Source organism: Dermacentor andersoni, chromosome 1 (assembly GCF_023375885.2).
Source record: "Dermacentor andersoni chromosome 1, qqDerAnde1_hic_scaffold, whole genome shotgun sequence".
Classification (NCBI taxonomy): Eukaryota; Metazoa; Arthropoda; class Arachnida; order Ixodida; family Ixodidae; genus Dermacentor; species Dermacentor andersoni.
This window is the reverse complement of record NC_092814.1, coordinates 175,758,585-175,774,952: the sequence shown is the minus strand read 5'-3', so window position 1 is coordinate 175,774,952 and position 16,368 is coordinate 175,758,585. Positions and strand designations below refer to the sequence as shown.

The 16,368-nt window shown below is 43.5% G+C and overlaps 1 protein-coding gene across 1 annotated transcript in view; it reads right to left on the bottom strand.

Annotated features, from left to right (window-relative positions):
• The window catches only part of LOC126547183 (uncharacterized), a 261,800-nt gene that overhangs the window by 34,439 nt on the left and 210,993 nt on the right, over positions 1-16,368 (bottom strand). The gene's annotated exons all lie outside the window — the stretch shown is intronic.

Genomic DNA, 16,368 nt, shown 5'->3' with positions numbered 1-16,368 from the left:
AGCCACAAACATCCAATAGATGTATTGAATTGATCCAAACATCCAGGAAAAAATGGGATGCCATATGGACATCCGTTACATGCACATACATCTAAGAGACGCAATGGCATCAAAGTTTTGGATGTCCAATGAACATCCATTTAGTTTATTCATCAAATGTACAGCAGATGAAATTTTGGATGTCCATGGAATGCCTTTAAAACAGTATTTGGGACATACGGTGTACAAAGTTTAAGATGTCCACGGAAGGGCCATAAAGTTTGTACTTTAGACGGGCATTGTAGGCCCCCCAAAACTTTTGATTTTGATGTGCACGATGCTGCACAGTTGGTGCAAAAATACTGTGCTGTATCATCAGTGAACATGTAATGGATGTCCATAGGACGTCCCATTTTTTACTGGACTTCGATAGAGTTGGTATTTCATAAAATGTATGTTTGCACATGAAATGTACATTTTTTTCAGGACAACAAAATTCAAGAGCAGTGGACGAAGCGAAAGAAGACAGTATGTGCGGCCAAAACTTTCATGTTGTAGATTCCAAGTTTTGTAGTAATTAATAACTTCCTTGTTTCCGACTTTAGAAAAGTAAACAAAAAACAAGGTACAGTATGTTCAGGAATGAACTGATGTATAGCAGAAAAAAAGCGCATGTATATTATAGAAAGGCACTCTACTTTTGTTAAGCACCACCAAACTTTTTAAAAAGATGACAAACCTTATGTGTGAAAGTTGTGTGGCCTCAGATACTTGACACTAAATCTTGGAGGCCGTGTGTGTCGAAAGCAAGGAGCCGGAAGCACACCATAAATGTTGCACTAAATGAAAAATTAAGTTTAAGGACGTTTTCAAAGTAAAACGGTTTAAACATTTAACGTAACATTATTGTACAATTATCAATTAGACTCATTACAGTTACGTGCCTGTTATAACATCACCATAAGCGTGGCAATTGCAAGCAACCATGCAAGCAAGCGTATGCAAGTAATGCTAGGTAATGCCAATGTGGACATGTGTGGGCCTGTGTTGGAAGTTGGTTCTTTACGCTATGGTGTTGCGGTGCTATGCTGTGACACCGGTCACACTTCATCTGTTATTCTCACCATGGCTGCAGTGGTGTCTAGTCATCAGCAGACACATGCTTTTCAAAGTAAATTGTCGGTCTGTTTTTGCACTTTCTCTTGTATGCCGGTAATGAGTGCTTTGCATGGGCTGGAAAAGCTGATGCAGAACTTATAGGCACCAATGGTTTCCTCAATACCATTCAAGGCATGTCGGAATAGTATTAAACTGAGGCAAATTGGTGTATGGCTAAGACAAGCTTGGAACAGCTAAACTGCAACCCGAAATAAATGGCGATAGACAAGCGCGCAGGTTTTGTGCACAAAGGCACAGCACAATGGTTTCAGTAGTTCTGGCACACATTTTTATAGCGGTGCTCGATATTGTGAGGTAGTTCCCATTCATGCATTGTTTTTGTTCTGTCTGCCGGTGAAGGTCTTGTGCAATAAGGGCTGTCTGTAGAGCTAAGTGATTTTCTTTGCCCCTTTGTTTCTGTACGTTTACATAGCTCCTGTGTATAGCGTGCAGTATTACATGCTTGCATCATTTATTACGTGCGTTCTCATTGCGGCGCTTGTGATTTGAGTTGTTGCAAGAATGCTGACGTGTTGCGTGGCTGTCGTGTGCTCGAATATGTACTCGAGCAGGAGCAATGGTTGTGCACTATACGAGGTGTGACACAAAAGAAACGAGACTAAGTGTGTAGCGTAAAAAAAGAGTGGAGTTGGCAACAACTGTTTTGCTGACGTAATCCCACACACCTCCTCTATTCATGCCTCCAGTTTCGACGGAACCGATCACGCCAGTTGGGAGTGCTGCGTCATTGAGTGAACACGTGCAACTGCATTCTGCCGGAAAAATGTCTGATCTAGAAACCGAACAGCGAATCAACATCAAGTTTCTTGTGAAACTTAAGAAATCAGCCACGGAAATATTTCAAATTATAACCGAGGCTTATGAAGATGTAACCTCGTCTCGTGCACGTGTGTTTGAATGGCATAAGCGGTTTTCAGGGGGAAGGGACAGTGTGGAAGATGATGAACGTGCTGGGCGCCCAAGGTCGGCGATTACAGATCAAAACATTGCCAAAGTTCCTGATGTGATCACTGGTAACCGAAGATTAAGTGTTCGTGCAGTGGCAGGGTTGGTTCACTTGGACAGGGTAGCTGTTCGACGCATTTTAATGGACGAATTACACATGACAAAGATTTTTGCGAAGGTTGTTCCAAAAGTTCTGTCCATTGACCAAAAACAGTGCCGTAACGACGTGTGTGCGGACATGTTAGAACGCATTGCAAACGAGCCAAATTTGTTGGAATCTGTTGTAACATGTGATGAGACATGTATTTTTACCTATGACCCAGAAAGTAAGCGCCAGTCAATGCAGTGGAAGTCTCCAGGATCCCCAAGACCCAAAAAAGCACGCATGTCAAAATCAAAATTCAAGGCAATGTTAATCGTCTTCTTCGACATTAATGGAATTGTAATGATTGTGTGGGTTCCCAGTGGTCAGACTGTTAATCAACACTACTACATTGAAGTGTTAAAGAGACTTCGCGAAAAAATTAGGAAAAAGAAGGTCACAGTTGTGGAGTGATGGATGGCTGTTGCACCAGGACAATGCACCTGCTCACACGGCCCTATCTGTCAAGCAGTTTCTGACCAGCAAAAATATTACTGTGACGGGGCCTCCTCCTTATTTACCTGATTTGGCTCCATGCGACTTTGTTTTACTTCCTAAAGTTAAATCTTGCTTAAAGGTAACCGATTTTATCTCGGTTGAAGAGGTTCACGCAAAAACGGAGAATCTCCTGAAGGGCCTTCCAAGAACCTCGTTCCAGAACTGTTACCAGCAATGGCAGCACTGAATGCAGAAGTGTGTGAATGCTGAAGGGGAAGACTTTGAAGGTGATAATGTCACAGATAACTGATTCAGTAAGTACAATAGGACCAGTCTCGTTTCTTTTGTGTCACACCTCGTACAACGCTGAGTAGAGGAAGGCCAAACACATCTTTCCTGTTCCAGGTTTCAGAGCGGAAGTGTGGACCGCGGCACAGCAGGCAAGTGCAATGCGAAGCAGCCAATGCACACAGAGCATGTAAACTGCAGTTGAAGCTGCACAAGCTACATTTCAACAGCACAGTTACTAAGCCATCAAGATTTGCTTGGCAAACGCTTTCTTGGTGTTTGACTATAAGTACTGTAAGCCGCGATGGCGCACGAAAACCAAAGGTAACGTTCAAAGGTAAATTGTATTCAAGGGTGATAGTCTCGAGTGATGATTTCAGGTAGTGCATCATCTTCAAAATATTTTGTGCGCCTCCACATTGGACACGTCTAAGTAGACAAACGAAATCCTTTCTGACACAGAGGCCAGAAACGAGCAGGAACCCCATACTTGATTTATCACGAAGAAGAATGCGACGCGAAGACCAGGGTATAGGCTTGGCCGCCCACCATGCAGGGATGCAATGCTGCCAGAGTGAAATGGGCAAAACTTTATCACAGCCGCGGTCTGGCCATGAGTTTACGCCCACTTAGCACCGAGCCCCTCTAGCCTGGCCTTGCCAAGCCTCAGCTACTTATCATCCTTTAGTACAGATCACAACAGTTGTCTGATCGGTCTATTAGTCCGGTGCTTCCAGCGTGCCAGGCAGCAGCCAGTGAAGTCGGATACGTTATGCCGGAGACTAAGATTTATAAAATTTTACCATGCTCTTTAAACGTGACCCGCAGCAGCGTGGCAATCAGTTGTTGCCACAGTGCTGGCGGACAAGTACGTAGCAAGCGAATGCTTCTTTGTTTGTGAAAGGCGCAAACGCCACACGCTTGCTACCGTGAACGCGAACAGCATGCTGCTGATCAGCCAAGCTAGTACGCGATGCATCCAGTTTCAGCTGCTCCGGCGTGCAATAGGACGTGTTCTATTTCCACGCCAGCCACACAAGACTGTAGAGCATCCAATTTTCGCCGATGTAGCTAACTGCGCAACACGTGGATTGCATCCGCGTTAAGCCGGACTATACTGGACCTTTAGCTTGGCCATCCCAATGCACTCTTCTTCGAGTGGAGGCAGAACACATCGAGACCATCAGCATTAAAAGAACATCGCGAGCACACAACATCGTTGTCAGAGCATGCAGCTAACAAAGTATACTAACTCTGCGGCTAGTAGACGTGCGGGACCGGTTCTCTGATACACCGGAAGGGAATACAAGCAAGAAAAGCAGACAGCACGGGTGCTGGTTCTTCACATTCTTCACTGTACGTCATTTCCGCCGGGCAATAATGGCAATGTCTTCTTCAGTTTTGGTATAAAAAACTAAGATTTTTGCGAGCTCTTTGTGACGGATTGGCCTGCATTTCAAGCATAAGATTTTGCACAGAAGCTACAGCATGTCTAAAATTTTGTTGCAGCTGGCCTTAAGTTACTTTGTATGGCAAATTGTATGTCTTTGTATGTCTTACTCCCCATTCAGAAATTTGCCTTAACTTGAAGCCCATGCTTGATTTGGTCAGGATAAAGTCCGACACAAATGCACCCAAGGAAAGGCAATCAGTGTCTTGGGCAAGTTCACGCCTGTCATTATAGTGACAAAGTCAAGCATGGCCTTCAAGTAAGTGCACATTTCTGAATGCGGGGTAAGTAATTGATAAGCGATGTGTTTGCATAGTTGTATTTGTCCTCTTTTTCATGATTAGGATGCTCAAGCCAACCAGCCAGAGAGCGACCTTCCAAGTATGACTCGTGCCTTTAGGAGTGCCGACACATTTTGTTCTTCTTCGGAAACAGGTGGCGGTATAACTTGTAATCACTACTAGGCTAAACCTGTCTTTAGCGCGCAAAAAATTTTTTTCTTTTGAAGTGGCCACTTTAAGATAAGCACTCGCTACAACATGTTTTCTTGGTACAGTGAACTCTCATTACAACGGACCCTGATAATCCAATAAAAGATGTCCATTTTATCCGAAGTCCATAATATCCGAAACGCCTCACTTCCAAAACTTAGGTTGCAATGTGTAACAGTGTTATTGCAAAGAGTGAGTGATGAACGTCCAAAGTAAAAAACAAACAAAAAGTCGCAGTTTCACCTGAGAGGCGAAGCATCGATTGCGATAGCAAATTAGTAGACAGCGTTGCGAAGTAAGGATAGTAGTTTTATTGGTGGTATAAAGTTGTAAACATTCACTTACTAACTAAATTAACAAGCACGGTGTCACGCACATGCAGGTAAACATGAACACATCTCGGTTGATGAAAGCGGAAAGTCGCTGTCAAAACGTCGGAGTGAGGAATCGCGGCAGCAGCAGTGATCGAATTGACCTTCGTGCATCTCTCTTCAACGCTAACGAAACGTTGAAAGCAAAGTGCACACGAAGCTAACGGCACTAGGTGCACTCTGTAATCGCAGATCGCTTCCAAGACGAGACCCCAAGACGAGACCTGCGCAGGCGCGCACTTTCTCCACATTGCCGCGCTGTATCCAGCAGCCACCGGAGTAAACTCCCTCCCTCACTCGCGATATTGTAGGCTGACCCTCACAAGTCAGTTGCCAGCCCGTGTTGACATGGCAAAAGTCAGTTTTATACACCCGATTTTTAAAAAAATTCCAGCTAATTTCGTCTGCTGCAGCGAATAGTCCGTTGTAGCACGGTCCACTAAAAGCGAACTTCGCTGCATTAATAATACACATAGAGCAAACTAAGGTTGAAATATGATCCGGTATATCCGAAAGTCTGTTGTACGCGGGTCCGTTGTAACGAGCATACACTATAGTACTGCTGCGGGGGCCAATGCAATTAACCACTGCTGCTATGTTGAGTCCAATGTTTGAAGACCGACCAGATAACACTACAGAGATATAAATGTAGCAACTTGTCTCCAGCATCACCTGAATCAACGCTTTGGCCTTTCGTGGCGCCTGATTGCATTATAAGGAGTGCTGTACATTTTCAATAATGTGACAAGTGTAGAATCCTGTTACCTGGTGTCGGGCTGAGTGTATGGAAAGCACTGAGTAGGTTTAAAAGGAAAAAGCTGATTTGATACTGCTAAAAGTAGCTCAGCTGTCTTCAGAGTGATCCATGACTTGGAGTGCATCCTCATTCAAGAAAAATGAGGCAAACATTTACTTGCTAGTGATAACAGCCTCGTTCCATTTGCAAGTCTTCATTTCTAAGAGTGAGAGCAATATGTAAAAATGTTTTTTTTTATGCAGCCGCTGTGTTCCGAATTTTTCTCCTTCATGGAGAAGCTAATTTGGCACCCTTCTGCAGGAAGTTACCTGCTTCTCTTACACAATTTATCATTTTACCAACGTATTGGTGGTTTTCAGATTGTTTTTCTTATAGGATATTGTTGTTATGGGCTTTCAGCTGTTGCTCCCCTTTATGTTTCACTACATTATTTCTGTTCTTTTTCTTTTCTTTGGTGAATACAAGGCTAGTCATATAGTGCTTTGATGTTTTCATATGTCAATTCTGCTTTTGTATTTGTTCATGAGAAGTCTCATGACGTGGCCTTTTGTGTTTTATTTTACTGGAGAGAGTGCAGCTAAAACAGCACCGCTACTCACCTTATGGGAGAGGTTCTTATGAGAGAACTGTTCATTTTCCAGTTTTGCTTTTACTGTCTCATTCTATTTATCCTTCAGTATGTTTTTGCCTAGCTGTTATGCATATGCAATGTTCTTGTAATGGTTCTTGCTTTAAGTGCTCATTCTGCCTTTCAGAAACCAAGAGATGGCATTAGGTTGTATTTTTAGTGTTCATTTTATTTTCACGAGACAGAAGTCATTTATTATGTGCACCCATTTAGTTTGCCTGTAATATGTCTGCAGTCTGCCATTGTTTTTCACTGCATCTATTGTGTACATCATTACATACTTGGCAAAAGGTTGATGCCAATAAGAGGTTTCTTAATAAAGATTCTTGTGATGACAACTTGAGTTTTTCTTGGCTTAGTAACAGTGGCACTTCTGTGGTTTGTTGTCTCAAAAAGACCAGGGCTGTCCGAGAAGCTGTGTACACCAACATTCACTGGCTGTAATAGCAGCATCTCAAGCAGTTCGGGGCAGTCTGGGACAACAAGTGCATGCATGCATGACGAATATAAGGAAGAGCCAAAAATAGTACAAAGCACATCCAGTGGATGTCAACGTGGATATCTATTAGATGTAATAAATAACTAACTATTTGAATTTGTGGATATCTATTCTACGTAATAAATATATCTACAGGAATGCTGTGGACGTCTATTAGGTGTTACATATATCTAGCCCTGACATCCCCACAACGTGCCACTTACATGTTCTGAATGAATTTGCGATGATCCATAGTACAGCCATACAACATTTTTTGGATAAATCTGAATATCTAATGGACATATTGAATGTCCAAGGTATAGCATATTATCTACATCTAGTGTATGTATCTGGCTATCTGGGTATTCACTAGGCCCCTTGAGCTAGCACAGACATCTTACTGCAGAAGTGAGGCACCATACAAAAGTACAAGCTGAAAAGCACCTAGCAGCTCCATATCTCAGTGGCTTTCTGATGCTAAGTTACACAGCCATTGTCAAGGGAACATGACTGGGAAGCTTGCTGACAGCCTTTATTCAGTAACAAAGTCGATTCTACCAAATTCTGTAGACACAACATTGAAACTATATTCATGCCCACACAGAGTTCTGTTCTGCATCTCACTTGGTTTTAAACACAGGCACCATGCTTTTTGTGTAGCAGTGGCAAAGAATGAATGCAAAAGGGGGGGGGGGGGGGGGGGCAAACTCATTTTAGACCAGAGGCCACATGTCCAAGAAACCCCACATCACAACACACACCAAAGATTACAAATCTGGTGCCCTTTATACCCGTGTAACACGGTTACTGACAAACTCCTTTAGGATAAGGGAGCTCCAGACTTCCTAAGGGAGTTCAACCTCAAGGAAGTTGTGGTCGTGTGCCAATAACGAGGTTATAAAAATAGCCGCCAGAGGCGCATTCAGAGGTGTTTGTTTTTTGTACAAATACAAGAATGTACCTTCTAATTGTGCTCGTAGCTATTATAATGAATGCTACTTCCATAAGAATATTATTCAATGCATTTGATGCGAAAGACATACACCTCATTAAGAATCAAAGTGCGCTTGCTAAACATAGCATTGCTGACAGCAACATTAGCCACCCTGCGCTTATGTGTGGTTTCCTTTGCGGCACGGCTAGCCACCATAGCGTGGTGAGTAGGCTCTGCGTTCTGCTACCTGAACTGCTGCAAACTATACTCAAAACATAACATTTTGTGCACAGTGACCTCGTGGGCTTTCCTTTTATTTTGTCTACTGTGCTGCGGTGTCATTCATGAGTGGCCACACCGAACACTGCCCGACAAAAGCCACATTTACACGAACCCGACGCGAGCGAGTCGAGCCAGTAATCGAGCTGACCGAGTCTGGACAACGACAGCACACAGCGTCGATCCGAGACATCAACGCATCCGAACTGGGGTTGCAGTTCCCCGCTGCCGCCTGCAGCAGCTCTATTTCGTGGGTCTTATCCCTACGATGAGGTTGCATTGCACAGCGCCTTGTCTTGGCCTTTAACATGATATTATTGCTGCTGCTGACGCATAAATAGCGACGTCCCAGCGTTCTCATGCATGTCTCGGCATGGTGAGCTGGACCCGTGCACGTTCACATGCATGCTGCAAACGGGTCGGGCTGGTTCAACCTACCCCATGCAGTCGGGCTGACTCAGCCAGACTTGACGCTTGTACAGTCTGACCAGCTAGCGTTTACATGATCTCGACAGGCACATTCCAGCCCGACAAGCCGACTCAACCCGATTCTGTAGGGTTCGTGTAAACGCTGTGAAAGACTAGAAAAACATGGCACCAAACGGCCTAGGTCGAGAGAGTATTGTGCAGCAGCAAACGTAACTGTTGCTGAATTGTGCTTGAACTTTTATTCAATTCATGATAAACATTCTTAACACATGCAACATTAATTTTAATGTAAACTATAATTAAATTATCAGCTTCACAACAAGTATGGGCAAGAGAGTACCTTCTCCAGCTGCCAAGGGAGACTGCCCATCTCTTTTGACCAAAAGCTCCATTCAACTTCCTTAGTGGAAGGGCGACCCATGTGACACCGAGTGCATCTCCCTCGAGATAAAGACGACGGAGTTAAAAGGAGTTTACGGTTGCCCGTGTGACAGGGGTATTAGAGAACTGAAGAGAAGGTGAAACTTTGAGCCATTTTCTCAAAACTATTTCTTTGCCTTTCTGCTCAGTTTCTGGAGCCAATTTCTTTGTTACCATTTAGCTTATTTTGACACTGTTTTTTTGTCATGTTGCTTGGGCTACAGTGCAGGTCATGACAGTCTTGCTTATTTATCTTCACTTTTTATAAATTTATAATGTGGCTATTCCTTCACCCCAAAGTGTGCTTTTTGCAAAGGTAACATAAAAAATGACACTCCAAAAAATTTGTTGTGAAAAGAAAGAAAGAAAAAAAAAAGCAAGGCTGTCATGACCTTCAGCATGCATTTAGCTACGCCATCAACGAGCCTTCCATAGTGTTTTTTTAAGCTCCCCAGGCCCTCCAGAAGATTCAAGGGAGAAAACTTCTGCTCAATAATATGTTCTCAAGGCATCACTCTGAAACTTTCATGAAAGCATCAAGGAGACATTCTAAACATTTGTGCAAATTTTCATCAAAATTCATGAAGAAATAAGGAAGTTCATTTTCAAAGTCACATTCCCTCTTAATTCATACTGCAACTACAGCTTCGTAAGATGAAGAGTTAGGAAGATACTTGCATTGTAATCGTGCTCAAGAGGTTGGAAACTATTTGATTGGTGTGTGACTCCCTGCAAAAAAATTCACTAAACTGTCTTCAGGTATCAAAGGTTCATATAGCAACCACAAGAGGAATCAATGAGAGGAGTTTCGGTAAAGCTGGTTACATTCTTCAAGGGCAGAAGACGTGCCTAGAGGCAGAGTCATCTGCAATAGTTTGTTGCTCGAAAAAATTATGTAGGTTTTCAACAGAGGTCACTGATGTACCCCTTCTCACTGCCTGTGCGTGAACATTAGGCACACTAAAGGCAAATACTAAGTCAACGTGGTGGGCTGTTAAAATACCATTCCAGAAACCTCACAGCGCTTGTGCCAGGAAAAGACTTCGTTTACGAGAAAATTGCGTCTGGAGGGTCCACATACCTTTAGTGCAATTAAAATCGTACGCCCCTTAGCAAGGGAGTGGTGACACATACGCTATCACCATCCTTTACTGCTGTCGGGAATAAAAGAGTGCCGGACACACGGCGCTATGGTTTTCTACGCAAAACTCTAATGCGCAGCCATGGAGAAGCTGAGCCAAGACAGAGCGTTGCGTTCACCTCTGCAGCTGTTTTTGGTCAAGTGGCATGGACCGTTCGGGAATCCCGCAACATCACATGGACGCAACTTGCAGTTAGTGCAAGTTGGATGCATTGGATGCAACTTGCAGTTAGTGCAAGTTTTGCCAGCCAGAAAAACCAATACAGTACTATGCAATAACGAAACTTCTGAAACGCTAAAGCGCAGGCAGCTCCAGAGTGGAGAAAACAACACCTTTCAACAGGCCATGTTGTTGCCAAGGGTAATGTCAATGAGTTCTTTTTCTAAAAATCAAGAAGAAATGGAGAAGCAGCACTTCATTTTGTCTTATGATGCTATTACGAGTGGTTGAGTACTAGTGACAGAATTATAATGAGGAGTGCCTTCGTCATCGAGGTAGTATTTGAATGACCTGGAGGAGTCTAATCATGTCCTGCATTAAGCTTAATTTCTTGAATACTAAAGCTGTGTTCGCGATAATATTGTCTCGAGACAATGGCCCATATCGAGTGCTGTGTGCAATGACTGACTCCAGTTACGTACACCATCGCCCCTGTCAGTATCAGTGCCGCATCTGCCCCGAATTCTACTGATGTTGTGCATGTCGCACGCCTCAAACCATATTATATTACTCTCCTGTTATCACCTATATTTAGACGCACCGGGACGGTGCCTCCGCCACCAGGGATAATGATACATGCATACCGCGTGTTTCTTGTGGCCAATGCACGCGGGCACCCCGATGAAGACGACGAACGATCTTTGGCTCTCGAGCTGTCAGCTGAACTGGCCAGCGCTGCAGCTACGCCTTGTAAATATACTTTGTAAATAGTCTCCAGTCTTAATCCTTTGCACGCGTAACAATATTGACGCCATAGATGTTCTCAAGCACACATCTATCACTTTAGCTTGACTTAATATTTGCCTCTAGTGTCCCTTTATTGGAAAAAAACAAAAACAGAATTTAATTTAAACTTTCAACAAATTCTTAAGCACCTAAATAAAGTGGTAGCAAATAAATTCTGTAAAGTTCATTTACTTTTTTGTGTGTTAAGGCACAGTGCAACTCGCTACTGGTTTCCATTATTTTTCTTCATAATTTGTTCAAGCAAGTTGAATATTCTACCGTAGTTTATCACACAATTAGTCCAATTAATTAAATTTAGACCTTCAAGTGTCCATGGTTCTTAAATACTTTAAGCCTATGTGGATGCTGCAAAATTTCTCAACATTGGTGAGAGGGATGTGAAAAAGGAAACGGAATGCAGAAAATGTTATTGTTCTAGTGCTATTTTCACAGTCACAGAAAGAACAGCACTTCAAGATGGGACACAAAGGAGGAACAGCAATCCTCGCAAGCTATTTTCACAAGTGGCTCCACCCATGTGCTCATAGCCTCGTATACGTTTTTCTAGCACTAGGTGGGTTCTCTGCGAATGTACCTGAATAAACAAGCAGATCATAATCCAATCTGAAGAGAAAAAAAAAAAAGAAGGTGTGTTGCCTACGTTCCACATGCACTGTACTGTAGGAAGCTTAACTTGCTGACTGAAAAATCAACACTATTACAATCAATTATTGCAGGCAAAAGCAGCATCAAAAAACACCCACAAAAGAAAGGAACACTGACAGACACGGACAATCGTCTATCAGTGTTCCTTTCTTTTGTGGGTGTTTCCTGACGCTGTTGTTATGCCTGCAATAAGTAACCAACTCGCCCAAGAACTCGTTTTACTGCATTACAATCAAGCTAAATAAAGCAACAAAAATGGCATGATCCATGTGAAAATATCAGTGCACATGAATGTTAGACTTGTGTATCAGCACTTTCTGTTTAATGAAAAAAAGTTTCTAGTGGCTTTGTATTATGATATACATTCCTGAAAGCCAATACACCAGCGCACTTAAATTTACATTTGCACCAAATTTATAGGCTTGAGTTCCATCACTGGACATCACAATGATTATATGAGATTCAAAAGTGAGATAAAATGGCTGGTGGTGTAAGTATTCACCTATGCCTTCGCTATAGTATATTTATTGCTGCACAACTGTAGCACGGCCGTTGATATCACACTTAAAAGCACGAGCATGGCGATAAACGGATGTACTTTTCTATATCTTCCTCCCTATATGTAAGCAGGTGTTGTACCACTTGTGGTGGCTTTTAACTGTCCATTGTGTGTGTGTGTGTGTGTGTGTTTACAAACCAAATATTCCAATAATCTGTGCATGTTCAGCTAGCAATGAAATGGAATGAAATGAAACGTGTTGCAGTTTGTACTGTACTTTCTGTGACTGCTATTGCTTCTGCAGCATGATTGGGGTTTTGTGGAAATTTCCCATGGCAAAGCTCAGCTGGTGACAACTTAAGAGGGACAGCACATCACTTCGCGGTGCTCGGTTACTAGTAAGTGGCATTGCCAATTTAAAAAGTAGTAGGCTCTTTCTCCTGTGTTTCACGTAACTAGAGTGGTACGCCTGAGAACACGAGACCAATGGCACATTGTTTGCAGTCATCTTGAGTTACCCAGACAATTTCTTGAAGTGGAATTACTTCACTAATAGCCAAGTTTATTTATGCAAAACTTCAAATATCGGTTTTAGGGCAAAAGTCATACTTGAAAAAAAGAAAAAGGAATGGGTGAATATTTGAAGTTTCTAATATGAATTGAATATTACAGAATAACTATGGGTATTCAAAATAACTACAGTAGAATCTCGTCCATACATAAAAAAAAAAAAAGAAAAACTCGAGAAAAATGTACTAACTGGGAAAACGTACCATTCGAAGCAACCAAAAAATTGGACAGACTCAACTATTGTTGACATCTACGTAATGCGAAGCGTTGCATGGATCATTGTGGCACGAAACACCGATGCACGTCAAGCTGGTGGTGCTCCACCGGCCCGAGATATGTTTTGTTGTTTTCCTATTGCTTGACGTTTTAAGAGAGCGACAGGAAACCGAAACAAAATTGAACTGTTCGGTGCGCCAGATGTCGCCGAAGCGAAACATGATGCCCACTTCGTGCCACCTGCAGCAGGGAACGTCGGCATGTTTGGATTATCGTCTACTAGAAGCCTGCAGTATGCTACCAATGGCACTACACACCATGCACTGTAAAACAGATAGGTGAAGATATTTATCGCAATAGGTTTGGTGGCGATAGCTATGAATGCGGCGTGCAATGACCCGGGCGGAGATTTGCTGGTACCGGAATAAGCAACTGTGCGCGCCGTAATTTTGTTGTGAGACGGGCGTGTGTATACTTGGCCTCTTCGATTTCTGGAGTACTGCCAGCCCGCTGGTAGCCAAAAGGCAGCCAGCTAGTTCCGGTCCTGAGAGGAAGTCACGTAAGCTGGGATACCAAGACAACCCAAAGCTGCCCGAGGTTTGCAAAATCGAATGCCGGGGCAGCTGCCCACAGGATAAATGTAAACATGCTATCAGCTTGACAGCGCCTGGCGAGGCTGGCGTGCACTCGGCATAGTCGGCCCATTTATGCAATGTCAGCTTGACGATATATAGTTGCATTCAGGGATACAATCACTTTTGCTAGATTTCGCGCGACTTGGCACAGAACGCATGCTGTCCAAACTTCACTTTGCACACCGCAACAACGGCCTCCGATGCGTCCGATGCCAAGATGCGAAATCACGCATAGTGATTGTATTCCGGAAAATGATCACTCGAAGATGCCTGCTCACAGCAATCACTTTGCCCACAGGCGAGATTGATGAGTTGGCGCTGTGTCATCACTTGACAAGATGTGAAAAAGGCCTGATTTCAGAGTTTGTTTCAGCTGGTGGTGCTTCTCTTCTGACCCTAAGAAGCTGGGGATGCAGCTGGCGCATGAAAATGTTTGCCACCTGTGACTAGCAAAAAGTTTCACACGAAAAACAATGTTGGTCGCGATCATGAGACCAATAAGCTAATGTACGTGTCTATTACTCAACCAGTGCATTCTTAATATCAAAGGCCTGCAGTTGGAACAAGTACCGGTTTTGAGCTGCGACCCAAGCATACGATGGAGAGACAGAGCGAACACGGACTAGCTGTGGCGTCTTCACTAACTGCAGAAAAAGGAGATATCGCCGCATATATATGCGAGATGTGTGAACACCACCAGGGAAAGATGAACCAAAAATGCACCGCAATGTGTGTGAATGAGAGTCTACAAGTTGTGTGGAACACGACGCAAATAACATGCACGCACGAGAGCACGGTGCGCTGTTCACTGCCGGGAAGCCTTCACAACACACTGACACATGCACACACCGACACAAACACAAACACACACGCACACACACACGCGCGCGCGCGCACGCTTCAAATGCCTCACGGCCGCTTGCATCACACCGTCTTGCAATGCGGAACGGTGCCTTAGAACCTAAGAAGATAATATAGAAGTAAAGAAATTTGAAGATGACAGTAGTTAGTTGGCTGAGCGAGGTAAAGTCCTCGAGCGCCCCGTTGCAATCCATCAAGTCCTCGCAAAGATGGCGGTGAGTGCCCATTGCCTCTTTTAGTGGTCTGCTAGTCAGAGAACTTCCATAGAGCAGCCAGACCAAAATCTTCCTGGCTGGTTCTGGTAGCCCACGGGTAGCCAGAACCACCAGAGTAAAATGAACGCCCGGCGAAAGAGTGTGGCACGGTGGGTGGAGCAACCTGAGAAGAATGAAGGCACTAGGTCTGGCTCTGGCAGCCCATGGGTAGGCAGAAGTGGAAAATCGAAGCGGCCCCCTGTTCTAGATCGCGCACACCTTGTGCCTTTTCTTGTTCATGTGGGATCTAACAGCCGGAAAATGTGTATGATCACAGTCTGCACCAGGGAACGACTGCACGTTTCAGTTATTGCCTATTGAAGCGTGCGCTACGCTTGTGACGGCACCACGTGCTGTGAAACAGATAGGCGAAGATGCTTATCACAATAGGATTAGCGGTGATAGCCATGATCACAACGTACAATGCACACCCATGCACAAATTTCTTGTCCACATACTTAGTAGAGAGTTAAAGATTAGGGGACGCAAACGACTTGCATACGATAAAACTAGGGGCCATGGTACTGCGCATGGTACTGCGCATGGTACTGCGCATGTACAGACCGCTACGTCAGGGTCTGCGCAAGCCGCTTGCGTCCCCTAACCTAAAACTCTCCAACGAAAAGTGCATTTTATTGCTTCCTACATATGGAGCGTACAACTAATAATCACTTACTGGAGCTTGTGGTTTGCTGGCACAAGACCCAATAAGTGATTATTTGCTTCAAAAATTGCACTTTCTAGCAAGCTGTTACGAATGGACCACAAAAGCATGAATTACTAAACTGATCTGCAATAAAAAAAATTATTTGCTAAACTGTCTAGCAACCGTCTCTGCTCAATCTACATCCTTTCTATGTACTTTAATATGGTGCTTAGAAGGGCAGTGGCTTGGCTAGTTGGTTTTCCATAATGTCAAGTGGTGTAGTGCAAAGCAGATCGAGGGGCACAAACAGGACGAGGCCAAGCACTTAATAATTAATGTGGTACCTACAGTGATCATGTTGATACAGTTTAACAATATTTGGTTCAGGATAGCCACCTTCTCTGGAGGTTTTCATCAATGCGTTCCTTGCACTTGCAGCTCAACCGTGCTACCTCTTTACCAAATTAATACTGGCTTGCTGTCATTTTATAAGTGGCAGTGTAGCTATTGTGGTTTCAAATAACGTCTACTAATGGGAGACCTATATAACTGCCGATATGAAGAAGCGCTTCTAGCCGGGAAGTAATTTTTATCAGCGTTATGAAAACAGTGGTAGCTGCAAGATAAATGACATAATGCTTCTTACATTTAACTTAAGAATGTCTTAACCTGTTACAGCAATGCTCTTATCAACATGAAACTTGCACAATGAAGTTTTATAATCAT